Source organism: Tetrao urogallus (assembly GCF_951394365.1).
Source record: "Tetrao urogallus genome assembly, chromosome: Z".
Lineage (NCBI taxonomy): Eukaryota > Metazoa > Chordata > Aves > Galliformes > Phasianidae > Tetrao > Tetrao urogallus.
Window position 1 is genome coordinate 44757406 of NC_136816.1, and position 11954 is coordinate 44769359.

The following is an 11954-nucleotide window of genomic DNA, read 5'->3' on the forward strand; positions in this document are numbered from 1 at the left end:
TGAATGATTGGACTTTTCTAAGTGATCTGCTTACCAGAAAGCTGTAAAATCACAGTTCTTTACTGCTAGTGTGAACTACCTGTTAACTACATAGTCAGTATGAATGCTAGAAAAAATTTAGAAGAAGTTAAATTTAATGGATTGTGTCTTTGTTTTATGAAAACTTGACCAGCAGCAATGGATTAAAAACACATACTTTAAAATGCATTAATTGTGTGTTTTCAGAACTGAAATACATGTAATCTATGAAAATATATCCATATGTTTGCTCAAGACTAAATAGTCTCTTTAAGATTTATGTTTTCTTTGTTTCCTCTTTTCCCAACTTCAAACATGCTTTAGTTGTATAACAGTTGGATAGATCATAAAATTTATTTGCAAAATAAGTAAAATATAATATCATGAAAAAATACTACAAACTTGTCAATATTCTTTAATACAAAACTTTCATTTTTAAGTATTTTTTGATAGCCTCTTGGAGACCTATAAAAACTAATCAGTGCAAATTCCACAAAATAGGCCCAAGAGGACTGAAATACAATTCTGGCATGAGAAATTATACTGAGCATATGATACTTTTGAGTGTTGTTTATTGCCTTTAGACTCTTTTCTTCCCCAGTATCTGGAAGTATTGCCTTACAATCTTGTGCATAAACAGCAAAGTACAGCATCAGCTACAGGGAGTCATTCAGATCAGTAGTAGTTTTTATGTCTATTTCTGAGCATGCTCATTCTGCAACCACTTGAGTTAATCTCCAAAATTTTTGCTGCAGATTTAGCTCATGAGAATTATATTTTAATAAGTTCTACTTGTGTAAGACTTCTCATTCTTTACCTTCTTCTAAACATAGTGATCATAGTGTACTGCTAGGCATATTGCCGCATACATTGATCCCAGCATATTTGGGACAGAATCACTTTGGTTTTGAGTACTGTAATTCTCAAGAAAATTAGCACCAGGATCCAGCAGCAGTCCCGTTTCAAAAGGTCCGAGGCAAAAGAAGTAGGGGGAGAGAGCAGCAGAGTGGCTGGCCTTGGGCAGCAAGCAGGTAGCGGAGCCAATCCGGGAGGAAGCAGCAGGACTCAGGTAGCAGGCCCAGGAGAGTCTGTCAGCATGCAGGAATTCTGCAGTGAAGAATCTGATGGCAGACACCTTCTTTCTTGTCAACGGTTTACTGGCTGCTTCGTCCCAGTTCTGTGACAAGCAGGGCAGAGGGAGCCACGGATCCGCACCTCCGGAAAAGGGAAACAGGGGACCCCCAAAATAATTGAAAACAGCGGCAACGATCTGAGGAGAAGCAAACTAATTTACTAAATATAGTAAATTTAATTAAAATATATAGAGAGGGAGTGTGTCTGAAAGGTGGATAGGCCTCACCACAACACTGAGGTGAGAAGTGCAGTCCAGTTGAGCTGATGAAGAAAAGCAGATGGAGAAGCACAGGCAAAGAAGAGCAGGCGAAGAAGAGAATATCAGGTGACCTTGCCAGAAGTTATATCTCCTCACTGACTGCAAAGTCCCCTGGGGAAATACAGTTCTTCTCCTCCAGACAGGCACCCAGAACTTGAGCATAAGCAGTCAAACCCTCAGTGCATTACATGATGTTATGATGTGGAATACTGATAACCAAAAATCATAAAACCATGACTGTTCTTCTTCAGCACTGTGGTAGAGTGTAGAGCAAGTCTGGGAGGGAGAAAGGGAGGTTGTGAGGCTTCTCATGGCAGAAACCTCTTCTTCATGAGGAATCTATTGCCAGAAAACCTAAAACCTTATGGTTTTCGATTCCTCTTTTATCCTTCTTCTTTTTCTGCCTATGTGACATCCTTGGGTGCTTGAGCAAGAGTCATGTGAGTACCCCCTGAGATGGCCATCTTCCTCGAGATAAGCCCACACAAAAGACAGCTTCACGGCCATTAAACTGCAGCTCTCTGTCTCTCTGTCTGTCTCTCTCTGTCTCTGTCTCTCTGTCTGTCTGTCTGTCTGTCTGTCTGTCTCTCTCTCTCATATTCCCTGGCCTTGTCCATCCCTGTCCCCCAGACAAAGGATTTCACAACCCTTGCGCAGAACTTGTCCATCAAAGTTCTCCAGGCAAAGGATTTCTCAACCCCTGCTCAGGACTTGCCTGTACTTGTTCATCTGTATCCCCAGCAAGCTTTGAGACAATGGTGTTAAAGAATAATCTCTTACACTTGTTCCACGATCATCTCAGCTGAGATCACAAAAATTGCTGATACAGTAAGACATTATTACATATTGAGATATAAAAAAAAGCATTCTGATATCTGTAGATTATAACTGCTTCAGTCTTTTTTCTTTTTTCAGTTAAAGAAATAATGCAATCATTTATGAATTACAAGCATCGAAATATTATCTTGAATTTCACAGACTTTTTTTCATATTAAATTTTGCTTATGTATGACCAGAATTTTCACATGGATGTACATGTCGCACAAATAGCTCAATGTTTTGAATATTTGAAAATGTATATATGTATTTCATTTTTATTTTTATTTTTTATGTGCAAGTGTGCCAGTTAAAGACATACAAGATATAAAATTTTTAAAAGCTGTAGAAATGCACAGCTGGCACATTTCAAAAGTGACTTCTACTATTATAGATGAGAAATGCTTTAAAATAAAAGCCTCCTCTTTTATTATGTTGGCCCACGATGTCAGAAGCAGTTGTTGGTGATATGGCAAAAGCTGAACATTCCCACCACTATTCCATTACATGTTATTATTGTTTGACGGATGGAAGCAGAGGGGCAGTCTGACAAAATGGCATCTGACATGGAAGTGCGTCTGAAGAAAAGGTGTGGAATTAAATTCCTCCATGTGGAAAAAAATGGCACTCATTAATATTCATCAGTATTTGCTGAACACTTATGGATACCAAGAAATGGATGTGAGCATAGTGATGTGGTGGTTGCTGTATTTCAGCAATTGTGACATTGATAGTGGGTCACCTCTGCTCATGCAGATTTCTGCAATCATGGCATACAATCTCTTATTAATCACTGATGAATATTACTATTAATATTAATTTATAGTTAAGGGAGGTGACTATGTTGTAGAACAGTGTTTTGTAGCTGATAATTTGCTCTCTCAAATATTATTATTGTGCTCTTTGTATCTGTTGCAGTTTCCATGGAAATAAAGAAGAAGCATTTCTTTTAGAGTGACATAAACATTTGATTTTCCCAAATGCTGGTTTATCAACTTCTAAAATTTTTAAAATTACACCGTATTTCTTTGGTGTCTAGTAAGGTATGTGTATGTTTCCTTTAATAATCTGTTGATGGTTTCTTTATAAGCAACATTTTGCATTATTATTTTAAAATCTGATTTGCAATTTTTCATTTCTAATCATTCATAGTAATTATCCTCACTCTGAACTATAAGGCTATGAAACTAAAGTTCAGTTAACTCTACTCCAACGAGGCATGAAACAAATGAGAAACATTGGGAAGAGTTTTCTAATACACTAGAAGAATTAACATTGTCTACATTAGCTCTAGTTTAATCTTAATAAAGAACAAATCTCTTTAATAAACAATTTTATAGGTAGCTCCTACAATATTTTTTTTCTGACAAGAAATTTACCAAGTGAAATATCTGTACTTCAGCTATTCTGGTCTTTGTTCTTCTCTATTCCCTTCTTTCAGTTAGCAAATATAAATCCCAAAGTGTTGCAATTTCTACTAAATATATGAGTAAATTCAGTGCAAAAAGGAAGTCCATTCTGAGTACTCAATAGTTTTGTTCCTGTTTATGTTGTTCAAGGAAAAGGTAAATCAAAATGTGGTGGGGTTTTTTTTTGTTTGTTTGTTTGTTTGTTTTGTTTTGTTTTTTCCAGCAGCCCATTCGTAGATTCTTTTAGCAATCTTTACTATTACTTAGTGATCTTAATGAGCTTTACTATTCTGTCTATGCAGTAGTTTAAGCAAGTAGGTTTATCTTTCTATGAAAATCAAGATTGGAGAAAGAGGAGAATTTTCTGCCCTATTGGAGTGTAGAAAATTCTTACGTATACAGTCAATATTGCCACTATGCTATTATTCTACTCAGTATATATACAGAGTACCTATTTTAAAAGCATATTTACAAAAAAAGAGTAAGTTTCTAAAAGGTCTGAATTTAAGATACCCAGAGGTCATAAAAATGTCACTCTACTACAGCTTGAGAAAGAATATTTTTCATACCTAAGAATATTCATTAAATCAAGATACAAAGGAGTATTTCTTTTACATTAGCAATGTAGATGTTAAATTGTATATATGACATCTTTCCTTTAAGATGGGTTATTGTGAATATTGCTCACTTTAATGTTACTCATCATGGTTACTTCAAACCAAACCTGTCTTCTTCTGCCTCTTTCTCACAGAATCACAGAATGGTTCAGTTGGAAGGGACCTCAAGGATCATGAATTTCCAACCCCCCTGACACAGACAGGGCCACCAACCTCCCCATTTAATAGTAGACCAGGTTGCCGAGGGCCCCATGCAATCTGGCCTTGAACACTTCCAGGGATGGGGCATCCACAACCTGAGGACTTGGGCTGCCTATTCCAGCACTTTACCACTCTCGTAGTAAAGAACTTCCCCCTGACATCCAAACTAAATCTTCCCTCCCTCAAATTAAAATGATTTTCCCTTTTCCTTCTGTTATCTACCCTTTCAAAGAGTAGATAAATTTTTCCTGAGCTGTTACCTTGATTATAATATATATAGATATTATAAACCCAGACATCTGCTGGAATACAGCAGATAGGGAACAGTCCCAGAGATTCCTAGAGTGTGTGGGAGATAACTTCCTGACGGAGCTGGTGAAGAAGCTGACAAGGGGAAGCAAAATCCTGGACCTGCTGTTTGTTAACAGAGAAGGTCTTGTGCGGGATATAGAGGTTGGAGGCCATCTGAGGCATAGTGATCATGAAATGCTAGACTTCTCAATCATTGCTGAACCAAGGAGGGGAGTCAGCAGAACTGCTACCTTGAACTTCCGGAGGGCAGACTTTAACCTCTTTAGGATCATGCTTGAGAGGGTCCCTTGGGTGGATGTTTTGGAGGGCATGAGAGCCCAGGAAGACTGGGAATACTTTAAGGAAGTTATTATAAAGGCACAGGAGCTGACCATCTCCAAATCTCCGAAGATGAGCCGATGGACAAGGAGGCTAGACTGTCTGAACAGAGACCTTTGGCTGGAACTCAAGAGCAAAAGGAAAGTTCATGGTCTCTGCAAGAGTGGGAGAGCTACTTATGATGATTGCAGGTAGTGTAATGTAGTGAAGTTATGCAGGGAGAAAATTAGAAAAGCTAAAGCCCACCTAGAACTGAACTTGACTATTAAGGTAAAGGAAAACAATATTTCTTTAAAATACATCAGCAACAAGAGAAGGACTAGGAAGAATCTCCATCCCTTGTGGGATGTCAAGGGCATCTTGGTGACCAAGGATCAGGATAAGGCTGAGGTGTTTAATGCCTTCTTTGCTTCAGTCTTTCATAGTAAGACTTATTACTCCATAGGCAAACAACCCCCTGCGCTGGTAGATAGGGATGGGGAACAGAATAGGCCCTGCATGATCCATGATAGTTTTGGACATGCTCTGAAAGCTGGATGCTCACAAGTCCATGGGGCCAGATGGATTTCACCCTAGGGTGTTGGGGGAATTGGTGGATATTGCCGCCAAGCCTCTCCATCATTCTTCAGCAGTCCTGGCTAACTGGGAATGTCCCAGCAGATTGGAGACTGGCAAATGTAATGCCCATCTTGAAAGAAGGACCAAAAAGATGATACTGGTAGCTACAGACATATCAGTCTCACCTCGGTGCCAGAGCAAGCTTCAATGCATTGGAAGCAATTACATCAATGTTGGAATATTGCAAAATTTGCAACAGATGAGTACAATGAATACTCACACAAGAACAGAAAGAATACCATATACTAGTTTGTCAGGACCTATTGAACCAATACAAGGCTGAAAGTGACAATTTCCTGGATTACACCATCATGACTAACAACACATGGTGTCACCACTACTGGAATCAAAATGGCAGCCTATGGAGTGCTGATGTGAGTTCTTCATCGAAGAAAATTTTTAAGATGCAGTCCTCAGCAGGTAAGGTGATATGTACTGTCTTTGGGGTAGGAAAGAGTGATCATTTTAGTCCAAGTCCAAGACCTCCTCATGAAACTGAATGTATATAAGTCCAACGGGGCAGATGTCATGCATCCAAGGGTTCTGAGAGAGATGGATGATGTGGTTGCTGAGGTGCTCTCCATTGTATTTGAAAAATCATGGCTGTAGGGTGAAATCCTGGGTGACTGAAAAAAGGGAAATATTACTCTCATTTCCAAGAAAGGATTACCTGGGGAAAGACAGACTGGTGAACCTCATCTCTGTGCCTGGGAAAATCATGGAGCAGATCCTGCTGGTTACCATGTTAAGGCACATACAACGGGAAGAGGTAATCTGAGACACCAGCATGGCTTCTCCAAGGGCGGATCTTGCATGATCAATCTGGGAGCCTTCAATAGTAGAATGGCAGCATTGGTGGACTGGCAAAGGGCAACAGATGTTGTCTACACAGACTTCTACAAAGCCTTTGACATGGTGCCTCACCACATCCTTCTCTCTAAATTGGAGAGGTATGGATTTCAAGGATGGATTTTTCTGTGGATTAAGAACTGGCTGGCTGGTCACAGCCAAAAGCTTTTGATCAACAGTTCTACGTCTGGGTGGAGGCTAGTCATAAGTGGTATCCCCCCAAAGGTCAGTCTTAGGACCAGTATTCTTCAACATCTTCATCAATGACATAGACAGTGGAATTGCACCCTTGACAAGTTTGCAGATGACATCAAGCTGAGTGATGCTGTCGATAAACTGGAAGGAAGGGAAGCCATCCAGAGGGACAGGCTGGAAAAGTGGACCCATGTGAACCTAATGAGGTTCAACACAGCCAAGTGCAAGGCATTGCACTTGGTCTGGGGCAATGCCAGATATTTATACAGACTGAGGGAAGAACTCCTGAAGAGCAGCCCTGAGGAGAAGGACTTGGGGATCCTGGTGGATGAGAAGCTAGACATGTGCCAGCAGTGTGCACTTGCAGCCCAGAAGACCAATTGTGTTCTGGGCTGCATTAAAAAAGGGGCAGCTAGCAGGGAAAGGGAGGTGATTGTCCCCCTGTACTCAGCTCTTGTGAGGCCCCATGCATCCAGGCCTGGAGCCCCCAGCACAAGAAAGATGCAGAGATTATGGAACAGGTCCAGAGGAGGGTGAATAAGACAATCAGAGGTCTGGAGCACCTCTCTTATGAAGAAAGGTTGAGGGAACTGGGCTCATTTAGCCCAGAAGGTCTCTGGGAGATCTAATTGTGGCCTTCCAGTAGTTGAAGGGAGCATATCATCAGGATGGGAAACGACTATTTACATGGGTTGATAGTGACAGGACAAAGGGGAATGGTTTTAAACTAAGATGGGGGAGATTTAGTTTAGATATTAGAAGGAAGTTTTTCACCCAAAGGGTTGTGACGCAGTGGAACAGATTGCCTAGAAAAGCTGTGGATGTCCCACCCCTGGAGGCATTCAAAACCAGGCTGGATGTGGCTCTAGGCAGCCTGGTCTAGTGGTAGTTGACGCTGCCCACAGTAGGGCAATTTAAACTAGATGATCTTTGAGGTCCTTTTCAGCACAGGCAATTCTATGTTTCTATGATTTCCTGGAACCTGGACAAAGAATCTACTCTGACAGCTGCGTTTCAGTGCTGGCTTAACTGAAGGCATGAACTTTCATAGTCAGGCCAGAGAAGAAGACAATCACTTACTTGCAAAATGGCAATGCTAGGCCCCATTTTGGTTTGAAGAGTGTGGAGTACACAGCCAATCTTGGGTAGACTAGCCTGAATATCCAAAATACATTCTGGATTTGGTGCCTTCTGAATTCCATCTGTTCAGACTGATAGATGGAATGCATGGTAATTATTTCCTATCAGTGACACGATTATAGCAACTGTGAGATAGCAGACCACCTCTGCTATTTCATATTTTTATGAGCATGGCACACAAACCCTTGTTCATCACTGGTGAAAATGCATAACTTATGATCTTCACTGTGTTGAAAAATAGTTTGTAGCTGAGAATTTGCCCTATCAAATAGTGTTATTGTGCTCTTTGTATCTGATGCTGTTTCTATGGAAATAAATATATGGCATTAATTTTGGAGTGTGTGTATGTATGTATATAAATTGCATTTTACTGATACTTAATGTCAGGGATGTCAGTTGCTTGTTATGCCTAGTTACTATGAATTACAGTGCTAATTAAACTAATACCATAAATAATATAAACAGAATAAATTGTGCCATCAGCTGTCACTGTTGATATTCATAGTAATAAATGAAAGTCTAGTAAAGGAAAGGGAAGTGGTTCATTGATTCCAAAAGTGTGTGTTGCTATTCAGAACTAATTATACTACTTAATGAACCATAGTACTATCTGCTCTCATCTTCTCCTTTGATTTGGATGAGATTGTGGAATTACAGAATCATGAGGTTTAGAAGGGACCTCTGGAGATAATCTAGTCCAGCTCACCTGCTAAAGCAGGTTCCCTCCAATAGATTGCACAAGAAAGTTTCCACTAAGTTTTGAATATCTCCAGTGAAGAATCCATAGTCTCTCTGGGCATCTTGTTCCATGCTCATCACCCTCAAAGTGAAGTAATTCTCAAAGTTCAGATGGAGCTTTTTGTGTTCCAGTGAGTGCTCATTGCCCCTTGTTCTGTCACTGATCCCCACTAAAATGGTCCTGGCACCATTCTCTTGGCTTTTGCCCCCTCTCAGCCTTCTATTCTCCAGGCTGAACAGTCCCAGGTCTCTCAACCTTTCCTCATAAGGGAAATGTTTTAGTGATGTGTGGAAATCAAACTATAGTCTGAGAGATATAGACAAGGTATGTTTGTTTCAGCGATGCACATACGCCAGCTGCAAGGGGGATAGATCCGCCTAACTTGCATACCGACAAGCAAAAGCTCACACATATTCAACAGATTTCCTGGAATTTATATACATATTCATTATATTTCCAAGAAGTCCTTTGCATATGGTCCCTCCACACTTTATTCACTTAACTTACTTCTGCAACTTAACCTTTCTATGTCTCATCAGGATCCTGATCATCTTTCTGGCCCTCCTCTGGATACTCTCTAAGAGTTTTCTGTCCTTCAGCTGAGGAACTCTGAAATGGAGATAATATTTGAGATTTGTCCTCATCAGGGCAGAGTAGAGGGGAAATAGCATCCTCCCAGACTGCTGCTACAATCTTTTTAATGCATCCCAGGATAGCACTGGTCTTTTTTGAATAAGGGCACACTACTGGTTTGTGGTCAACCTGTTGTCTACCAGAACACCGTGGTACTTCTCTGCAGAGATCCTTTCCAGCAGGTCAAGCCCTAATCTGTACTGTTTCATATCGTCATTCATCTGCAGGTGTAGGACCGTACTTGCCCTCATAAGGTTCCTCTCTGTCCAACTCTTCAGCCTGCCCAGGTCTCACAGAAAAGCAGCACAGCCCTGTGGAGCCTTAGCCACTCCTCCCAGCTTCATATCTGCAGCAAATACACTGAGGATATATATAATTCTTTCACCCAGGCTGTTGATAAAGATGTTGAACAAGATCCAAGCCAGTACCAACCTGGGAAGAATGCTGCTAGCTACAGGCCTTCAGATAACTCTGCACACTCTTCATAACCCTCTGAGTCTCTCACAACCCTCTGCTTGTCTCTCAGTCCAACTCACTGTACTCTCATCTGTCTCTAAGCTTACCTATGAGGATGCTATAAGAGACAGTGTCAAAAACCTTGCTGAAATCAAGGTGAGGGGAAGGCTGTTGATGTGGTCTACCATGACTTTAGCAAAGCCTTCAACACTGTCTCCCACAGTATTCTCCTGGAGTACCTGGCAGCCCATGACTTGGTCAGGTGAACTTTTCTGGGTAAGGAGCTGACTGGAGGGCCAGACCCAGAAAGTGATGGTGAATGGAGTTAAATCCAGCTGGCAACTGGTCAGGAGAGGTTTCCCCCAGTGGTTAGTACTGAGGCCTGTCCTGTTCAGTATCTTTATTGATGACCTAGCTGAAAGCATTGAGTGCACCCTCAGTAAGTTTGCAGATGACACCAATTTGGCAGGAAGTGCTGATCTGCCTGGGGGTGGCAAGGCCTTACAGAGGGATCTGGACAGTCTGGATCTGTGGGCTGAAGCCAATGGGATGAGGTTCAACAAGACCAAGTGCTAGGTCCCACATTTTGGCCACGACAACCGTAGGCAACACTATAGGCTTGGGGCACAGTGGCTGGAAAACTGTGTAGAGGAAACAGACCTGGGGATATAGGTCAATGCTTGTCTGAACATGAGCCAGCAGTGCAATCTCACATTGGGTATACATAAAGAATCTCTTCTCCCTCCTATAAATTGGATTGACACTCAAGGTCAGGCTGATGGGCCTATATTTCTCTGGATTGTCTTTCTGACCCTTCTTATAGATGGATGTCACATTATCAAGTCTCCAGTTGTCTGGGACTTCTCCAGTTGACCAGGTGTGATCTTAAATGATGGAAAGTGGCTTGTCAATCACTTGGGCTGTTTTCTGTACCCTTAATTGTATTCCAACTGGTCTTATGGAATTGTAACAGTCCAGGTAGAGTAGCAGGTTGCTAACATTTTCCCCCTGAATTTTGGGGCATTTATTCTGCTCCTCATCCCAGACATCCAAGTCAGGAGGCTGAATAACCCAAGAATTACTGCCCTTACTACTTATGACAGAAGTAAAGAGGGCACTGAGAACCTCAGCCTTTTCCTCATCTTCAGTGGTAATGCTCAGTACAACATCCAGTAAAGGATGGAGATTGTCTTTGGCCCTCTTCTTGATGTTAATATACTTGTAAAAACAATTTTTATTATTTTTAACAATGGCGGCTAGATTTAATTTTTGCTGGGCTTTCACCTTTCTAATTTTTCCTCTGTGTATCCTAGCAACATCTTTGTACTTTCCCCTAGTTGCCTGACCTTTCCTCCAAAGAAAGTAAACTTTTTCCTGGAGTCTCAGCAAAAACTGCCTGTTCTTCCCTGTTGGCTTATCTTATGGAACAGAAGGACAGTTTGTTCCTGTGCCATTAACATTTTCTTCTTGAGGAATATCCAACCTTCCTTTGGATTCCTTTGCCTTTCTGGACTGACTGCAAAGAGACCCTCCCAGCCACTGTGCTAAACAACCCAAAGTCTGATCTCTGAAGTCCAAGGCAGCAGATTTGATGATCATCCTCCTGACTTCAACAAGAATTGATAGTTCTATTATTTTGTGGTTGCTATGCTTGAGACAACTTCTGACCACTACATCTCCCACCAGTTCTTCTCTTTTTGTAAACAGCAGGTCTGATGAGATGCTTCCTCTGGTAGGTTCTTTTACTAGCTGCCTCAGGAGGTTATCTTCCACCCAGTCCAGGAACTTTCCTGATTGCTTACTCTGCTGTAGTACATTTCCAGTAAATAATGGCCCCATTTTCTCTTATGTCCTCCTTGAGAACAAGGGCTGGTGATTGTGTAACTTCTGCTAGCTGCTTGTACAACACTTAATCTGTCTCTTCATCTTGGATGGGCAGTCTGTTACAGACTCTCACCAGGATGTCTGCCTCATTGGCCTTCCCCCAATCCTTATGCTTAAGGACTTCACCTTATAATTTCCCAGCATTGAGCTCTACAACATCAAAACACTGCCTAATGTAGAGAGCTACTCTGCTGCTCCTCCTCGTCTATCCTTCCTAAAGAGCTGATAGTCCTCCATTGCAGCACTCTAGTCATGAGAATGATGGCACAGTGTTTCAGTGATGGTGAATAAGTTTTTTTCTGCTGCACAATGACTTTTTGCTCCTCCTGTTTGTTGCCAGTGCTGAATGTATTTGT